Raw genomic sequence first — 8,499 nt, 5'->3', positions numbered from 1 at the left:
TCTTGTGATGTAACTATTGGTTTTCTTAGAAGCCCATTGGAAATGGGTGGCAGTGAGGAACGTCACAGTGTGGTGTGAGTGCAGGTTCCCCATGGGGATAAGGGCATTGTTGGCTGTCTGTCAGGAAGTCTCATCCATCAGCCTGAGAGCCTGACAGCCGAGATTTACAACGAGAAACCACTGGCTGGATCAAACCAGTTTTCTTACACCTTGAAAGAAAATGTTAGCGTTGTTTAGATTTATGTTCATTGTTCATAAATATATTTTATGTCATAAAGACAGTGAGCATTAATCATACTAAGACCAGGTGACTGTTAGACCTAACACTGGAGTCAGACCTGCTTGACTGTAAATTAAGGAATGACTGCTGCTGCTCCACAGTCAACAGTCAACAACAGTTACTTCAGCAAGTATCTGAAATTCTTTCAAACACTGCTGGCCTCTTGGTAAAAGACTCTACCCTTATTACACAACAGCACTAACAGGTGAGTTGACACGGGGCCAGTGCTGGTGTGAAGCACACTGCTGTACAGTCAACTCTACAGGTCCAAGTCAAGGTCAAGATCATTAGTGGAACTTTTACCTGACCAAGACTGTGCTGGTGGAAACGTTGCAGGAATAAATATTTTGGGAGCTTATATATTCAGTGTGCAGACATCCTTCCATGTCTCTCTGCAAGATCATTAAAGTATTCATGCAGGTGTTCCTGCGAAACTAACACACTGTATTGATTATAGTTTCTATTTCTATTTTATTTCTATTCTATTTCTATTCTATTTCTATATTTGTCATTATTGATTTTGATCTTCTTAGGGTTGAGTAAAGGTAATAACGATGGTAAGAAAGAAACAACATGAACGTGAGAACTGAAGACTAACAAACCTGATTTGATTCACAAATGGCCACTTTCCTCTGCAGTGCTTCCATGCCTCCCCTTCGGCAGGCTTGGTTTAAGCCCTGAAGCATGATGGGATTGTGCTCCTTTAACACTGTTTCCTCTGATGGAATGTGCACTCTGGGCTGTGAGCGTATACCGACCGAGGCTCAACCGGGCTTACAAACCAAGTACTTTAGGTTTCGAACATCACGGCCCCTGTGCTCTTAGGTATTCTGAGAATGTCCAGCAGTCACGATCATCCAAATTTGATGGTTTGGGGTTTGAATGCATGGCTTGGGTCACAGGGGGACACTGGTCTCCAGCTCATCCTCGTCTCTTTGTTAATCAATGAATTGCATAAAAAACTTCATTATAGGATAAATGCATTGTGTCTCTACCTTTGTCACAACAGCACAACTACTAAAGCAGAGATATTGAATGACTGAAGCGTGTAAACGTGACTGAAATCATTTTCTAATAATCGCTTTGAATAGAGGCTACACTTCAAATTGGTTGAATGAATAACATGATCAGACGGCGTATATTTGTAAATAATTTTGAAAAAATGTTGGACAAGTGGAGCGTGGCCAGACTTACCGACCTGTCGTTGGTAGTTTTCCGTTCCCTCTGGAGGGATCAGGGCTTTTCCAAGTCTCCTCACAAAGCTTCTCATTATCCCCTCAGTAAGGTAGTGGGTAAGCAGGATTTCACGGCGGCAGTGACGGCACACATTATTTTAATACGCATTGCCAGACTGTATAACACCAGCTAAGAACGTGGGTGTGGGGAAAAATATTTGCCGCCAAGTTTCCAAAGGATTCTGGAGATGTATGTAGCGAGCCGCACCTGCTGCTACAAGATGCTTTTTGTATAATGTAGTACACATATTATGTTAGGGGAACACATGCATATTTGCTGTAGATAGCGTCATGTGAGAAGACTTTTGAAGTTGAGTGAACTTTGGCCCATTTCGATTCCCGCCTGACTTGAAACCCAAATCCTCTGTTTTGAACTTGTTGCGGTGCTGCCTGGATCGTTAAAGCGGTGTGTTGTTGCGCCCCCCCCCCCCCTTCACACGCCCACCCCTTACTGTAAGCCACATGAAGGCATGTCACGTACCAAAAAATATCACAGTGCCAAATATTTACTCAATGGTCCGTTCAATAATAACTCGTTCTTCTCTGTGTTAGAGCATCTATTGTTTAGTTTGCGAGATCCAAAATGTGACTCAACACGTTTACAACCCATGATTAGAGTATTAGTGGTTGTTTATTGGCACAGTAGACAAATCTCACATAGGAAATTGGTTTAATTTGATGTGGTTTGTTTTCTGTTGCTGTTATTTGAGGTATTTCTTAAATGCAATTTAAAAAAAGGCAACAAAACAGCATATTTAGACCATCTATTGGATATCTACAATATAGTGTGATTGCTCTTTTTGGCTTCTGCCCAGCCCTAAGTGTACTCTAGGTAAGGAATGGGCAAGTTTCATTGTGGTTGGGACTAAAACAAAAAAGTTCTGGGGTCATGATTGGTCAACAGATGTTTGTTTAAGATCTGTGTGATTCACAGCTTCTTCTGCACTAGTGTGTCTTTCACATAGATTGCCAGTCAAGACAGAGAAGGTTGGATATGGGCCACAAAGCAATTCATAAGTAGCATTTTTAGAAAAATGTAATATTCATCATACTTGTATTTAAAGATTTAGGGAAGTTGGTTGTGAGAACAGACTGTACAAATTTGGACTGACATGGTAGTCACACATTATATAACTAATATTACATATGGATCAATAGAAATGGCAAAAATGTTTGGAATGGGCTGTGTGCATATAGTTGACATCTACCTGGTGCATCAAAAGTTTTTCCACCCGCCCTTTTGTGCAAAGCCTGTTGGAGGATTTGTAGATGCAGAGCGCTGTCAGAATTCATGTTAACACAATGAGAGCATCACCCTCTCGGAGCAGTAAGCAGTAAGTGATAGATAGTCACAGTTTCTTAATGGAAAAATATTCTGTTTGTCACTTTCAGGTCCCATCATTACTCAGGATTCCTGTCCAATTTGTTTACAGAAGTTTACAGAAAATGCAAATGTGACTGATTTGCGGTTTCAAAATAAATAAAAAATGAAGTTTAGCTGTTACATAATGGCAATCTCAGTCACTCAATCTGAGAATTAAAGAATCTTATATAGCGAATGAAATAAACATAAATACAGTCAGCAGTGTGGCAAATCAACACAGTATCAGCCCAGTATTTGGTAACCAGTCATCGTTATTTACTTGTTACCCTGGCCTAACAGTTCAGGTTTTGTTGCAGTGTGTTTTTCCCCTGCTTTTACCTTAGAGGAGATATCGCGCAGCTTTACTTTGGCAAACGACAGCAGGCGATTATGAAATTTCCACTCTGTCAGTGTCAGGATATGTAAATGTTAAGCAACCTCAACGCTGAGTTCCTTTTATTGTTGCATAATTTCATCATGTGTCACTGGCATGCATCCAGTGGCCACGACCAGCCTATACTCCACAGCAGCACCCGTTTCTCTATGCTTCATAATAATTACCCGAGACAAGTTCAACAAAGGCACTGATCTGCAGCACTACGTGGCTATTGTTCTGCGGACAAAAGCCAGCCTTATGGCCCTATTTTCAGCCCCAATAACATTTAGTGGCGAGGGGGGCGCTTAATGTTTTTATGCCATAGCGTTTCCTATCCACATACTGCAAGCTAATCATGGCCGTTTGTGTTCATGTTTCAGCTCTCAAGAGGAGGAGAGACCGATATCTCCTTTCTACATGAGGTAGGCCTCCTGTCTTTGTGTGTCAAAAACCAGGAAAATAGGGGTGAGAGCATGTTGTTTTGGAGATGTGTGTGTGTGTGGGGGGGGGGGGGGCTCGCTCTGTGCATTAACATAGGAAACAATAGAAACAGCAGTTAGAGGGAAAGGAGGGCGACGGGCGCATGCAACAGTTTGCTCACCAATGTTTGGTTATTGTGGCGGTGGCAACCCTAGCACATGGTTCAGACATGAAAAGCTCATAAGTAAAAGACACCAAGAAACTCTCTGTGTGTCAGTTTCAGGATCATGTTGCCACATTTCGTCACTTTCTGTTGCTTATTTAAGATAAACAAGCAATGTATAAAAACAAAAATATAGTGTCCCCATCCTTTTCTTTCATCAGCACTGTAAGTCTCATCAGTAAAATAAACCCATTACAAGAGATTTGTGTGACACTACTGATAACAACAACACTCATACACTACAATATACAATAAACCCTCTTCATTGCCTTGACACCTCACGTGTTTGCACATGCGAGTCGTAAGGTTTTCAGTTGAACCTGATCACACCTCTTGTACACTCACCCCTCTGTCACCTATGACCCTCCTGCCATCACTCCCTGTCTAGCCTTCACAGCCTAAACCCTTCACCACACAGAAAATCTAACAGTGTTAATAAGTGCTGATTTTTGACAAGTGTTGACTTGAGTGTTGTTTGCTCACTAGGAGAGGAAAAAGGACTCAATACAATCCAAGTAATATTTCATATTAAGCATTGGATATCTTTAACAGTACAAGTTTGAGTCTCATTAAGTCTTGCAGTTGTTTAAAGTTAACAATATAATTTCATGCAGATATCGAGAGTTATCCAGTTTTGCTAAATTGATTTCTTAGCAGCAGTAAACCCAGAGAGAACAACAATATCTTTTGTATTGACTTTGACTGGGGCATCTTGTCAGTAGGTTACAATGTAGCCTAGTAAAACACAAAGCCTTGTCATCCTTGATAGAAGGGCAAAGGTTTCAACTGGTACACTAGTCCAGGGTGGAGATGTTTAGTCATACAGTCAGCCTTGTATATATACAGTACTGCATTGTGGTGAACAACGTCATCTGTCCCGTGACTTAAACGAGTTGCATTGAGCTACAAGAGGCTGAATTTTGGGATTCTCAATTGGAGATAATAACAATCTTTAACTTTAAGCTGTAAGCTTGTGTATATGTAGTGTATAATATACTGTACATAATATATATGTAGTATATAATTTATAATTAGAATTAATAATATTATGGTATAGCATATATAATATATGTATGTATTACATAATCTCACACAATGGAGATAATATTTTGCGAATAACTATTGAACTATTCACCATGTAAGAGAAGGCATTCATCATTTGACACGCCAGGTATTTATTTGAGATTTATTTATTAATTAAAAGTAATATTGGAAAAATCCTTAATCCTTAAAAAGTCTTAATTTGATTCGAAACCATGGCAACATAAAAATTTGCTACTCTTGGTCGTCTCCAGCTGCACAGAATAATATGATGAGATATAAAACAGAATGCGTTCATTGGCCAATCAGAATTGAGTATTCAACGTAGCCATGTAATACAGCCAATCTAAGATATACTTTTATAATTAACATAAAATTCCATCTAAAATATTCAATAGGTCTCTGTAAATATGTATTAAGAGTATAGGGGTGGGGGGGCATGGAGGTTATGGTAGTGTTTTTTTTATTTTTTTATTTCATATTCATTCATATTCTCTTTGTTTATCTAACCCTTACCCTTACCTTACTGTTTCTCTCTCACATTTCTGAATGACTATTTGCACTCTGTCACGTACAAATGTATACAGATACTCTCTCTCTCTCTCTGTCTCTCACTCTCTCACGTTTATGAATGACTAAGTTCATGGTCTACTTGCACTTTGTCACACACACATACAGATTTCTCTCTCTCTCTCTCTCTCTCTCTCTCTCTCTGATGACTAAGTCCACAGTGTACTTGCATTCTGTCACATACACACACACTGAATTCTCTCTCTTCCCCCCCCCCCCCCCCCCCCCCCCCGGTCTACTTGCATTCAGTCACATACTGGCACTCTCAGGGTGCCACATGGGAGCTTAACCTTAGCCCAGTCAAAAACAGTGTTGCTGTTACACAGATCAACATAATTTCCTTCTCTGTGTTGACCAAAGAAAGGTTTAGGAGGTCCTGGCTAATATCTGACTGTGGTGTAATGCTGGATTACCTGAGCGGACGCCCCTCTGGTACACTGTGTGGGGGATTTAGCTGCTGTAAGCTTTTCCTCACTGTTTTCCTTGGAGAACTTTCTCAACACTTGACTTCTTTTAAAACATTTACAACAACTGAATTAATAACCCTTAGTTATAAAAGCCTCCTTTACAGAGAAAAGAAATAAACTGACCACATCACATCACAGTGCATTGTAGCCTCGCATGCCTCTGGGACAGTTTGCATCCCGGATAATAATAGTATGAAATTATAATACAATAATATAATAAATTTGCAGTCAATTTGGGCAAGCCTGTTGTGTCAGTCCGGATTAAGTGTTTGCAACTATTATTGTTGTTGTCATTATTTTCATTATTATTCTGTGCATAGCACAGAAAGTGCATTGCACAGAAAGTGCTGTAAAATGGACACATTACATCACAATGGTTTATCACATTAATGAAAGCATAGCTGTAGCAGCAGGAAGACTTGCACTGCTGGCTCCATCACTGCACACTCAGCAGAACAAAAATAGCACAAGACTAAGTTAAATTAAATTATCATAAATATACAAATTTACATATTTTACATAAACAAATGATAACATTACAGGCTTGAAAGTCCACTAGACAGTCCAACAGCTACCAAGTGCACCATCAAATTAAAGCTGAAAGGATAGCGGGCACTGCTGAGTCATAAAGGCTTAGTCAGCAAAAATCAGAAGTCATATTTGACTCCATCAAACAAATCAATAATATTACTTTTGAATTAATAAGATCAATAACCTGTTATCAGCTTAATGCAAGTTTAATGTATGATTTGTGGTGTGTAATTTGAGGTACAGCTCACTACATTGTGACGTCTGAAGCACATTCACATTTGCTCTTTCACAAGTAACCTGAGCAGATCTCTCCCCCTGCTTCACCCTCCTGCTCACCTCTGCTCTTCTCCCCTGGGTGTAGTCTTCAATCATAATCCCCCGTCATTCCTTTACTATAGCAAGATAGCTTGAGATCAAATACTCACAACAAAATGATGACATAAAGGCAGCAGATTATCAAATGCGCGATGAGTAGGTTGATAATATTTTATATCTATTTTATGGCTCCTGTAAAGGCTTTTACAGCTGGGGAATGAAATTGCATAATCATTGTGTAACACTTGCTTATCAACTCCTAATCAAACTTATGAGGGTTGTCAGTGGTTATATTTTCTATTTCCAGAATGTCTTTCTTTTTTCTGTTTTTTTTTAATGAATTGCTAGCATGGTTCAGTAATACTCAGACAGTGTTGATAGTCTCAGTGTGTTTCTGGTGCAGTTATCCATCCTCCCTCTTCCCATTAGGTCAGTTTTGTCAGTGGTTCATGACTCACGGTGCACAGTAACCGCTCATACCAGAGCGGTCACGTACTGTCGCATCTCAAAATTAACACTAACTCAGCGGTACAATATGAATACTATTTCGAGGCAGTGATGTCACTTCCTCCAAGTGGCCCGCTTTTTCCTGTGTGCCAACCCAAAGCCCATTTGGGATCAGGACCGCGTCGGATCTAATTACCAAATATTTCACACTTGCCACTTGGGTTACAGGCGGATGCTAGCAACTGTTTAGTGCCTCAACAGGTTAAATACGGTGCTGACAGACGTAGAAAGTTGTTTTTAACATTATGAACAGGCATAGATAATGGGATTGTGTCTGAACATAGTTATTTCAGGATATGATGAAAATGAAAATACAGCACACACCCCATGATTGCTTCATCTATATAAAGGTGAGGATCTTCACTCCACTCTTTTGACAACTTTAACACACGCATCCTGTTTCCATATCACATGTTTTTCTGCACCTCAGTATGAGCAGAGCAACTGTAAGAGAGGATATTTTCAGGCACAAGTTTGATGTATTAGGCGGGGGAGAAGTGCTGCAAACAATTCCCGACTTCTGATAACCCTCTTCCCCTGGCACATATTTCTGGGCAGAGTTACATAATCGGCCGTCTCGCCACCATTAGTGCATGAGCCACCCGTAACTTGGAGGAAGGTTGTCCTAGAAACTCGACCAAACAAACAAACTGTCTCATTTCAGGGATTAATGTGTCCGCAGCACTTAAAGTGTTAACGATTCTGGCCTCTGACATTTTCAAGGTTAAGTCAACATTAGTAAGTCATTAAAACATTTTCTGTTGTTTTAACCTATTGCATTTGGTGCCAGGTCTATTATTAGGTATTCAGTTCACATTTTTCATGCTGTGCCCAGAGATAGTCGAGTGATTAAGTCTGCTGCACCTGTGTGTCCCTGCTGGTCTAGGATCAGATCCTGACACAACTTTGTCTACTGACTCCCTCTTTACGCTTCCAGCTGTCTGAGTAAATAAAAAGTACTGAAGGCTGTTTTAGTCATTGTGGCATTTCATTATATACTACAGAAATTCTGTATACTACAGTCAACTTCGAACAATAAAAGGCACTGGACATTTACAGCACCTGTTTATGATGTGAATTTCTGAAACTCATCAAACCGATCATCTGATAATAAGATAACAGGGCTTGGAATCTTCTAATCTTATTCACTATCCTTGCGTATAGCGTTGAT

The sequence above is a fragment of the Centroberyx affinis genome, unplaced genomic scaffold (genome assembly GCF_046629955.1).
Source record: "Centroberyx affinis isolate AG114_WGS23_722 - 3 ecotype Tasmania unplaced genomic scaffold, CSIRO-AGI_Caff_v1 ptg002773l_1, whole genome shotgun sequence".
Taxonomy (NCBI): domain Eukaryota; kingdom Metazoa; phylum Chordata; class Actinopteri; order Beryciformes; family Berycidae; genus Centroberyx; species Centroberyx affinis.
This window is presented reverse-complemented; position numbering follows the sequence as displayed.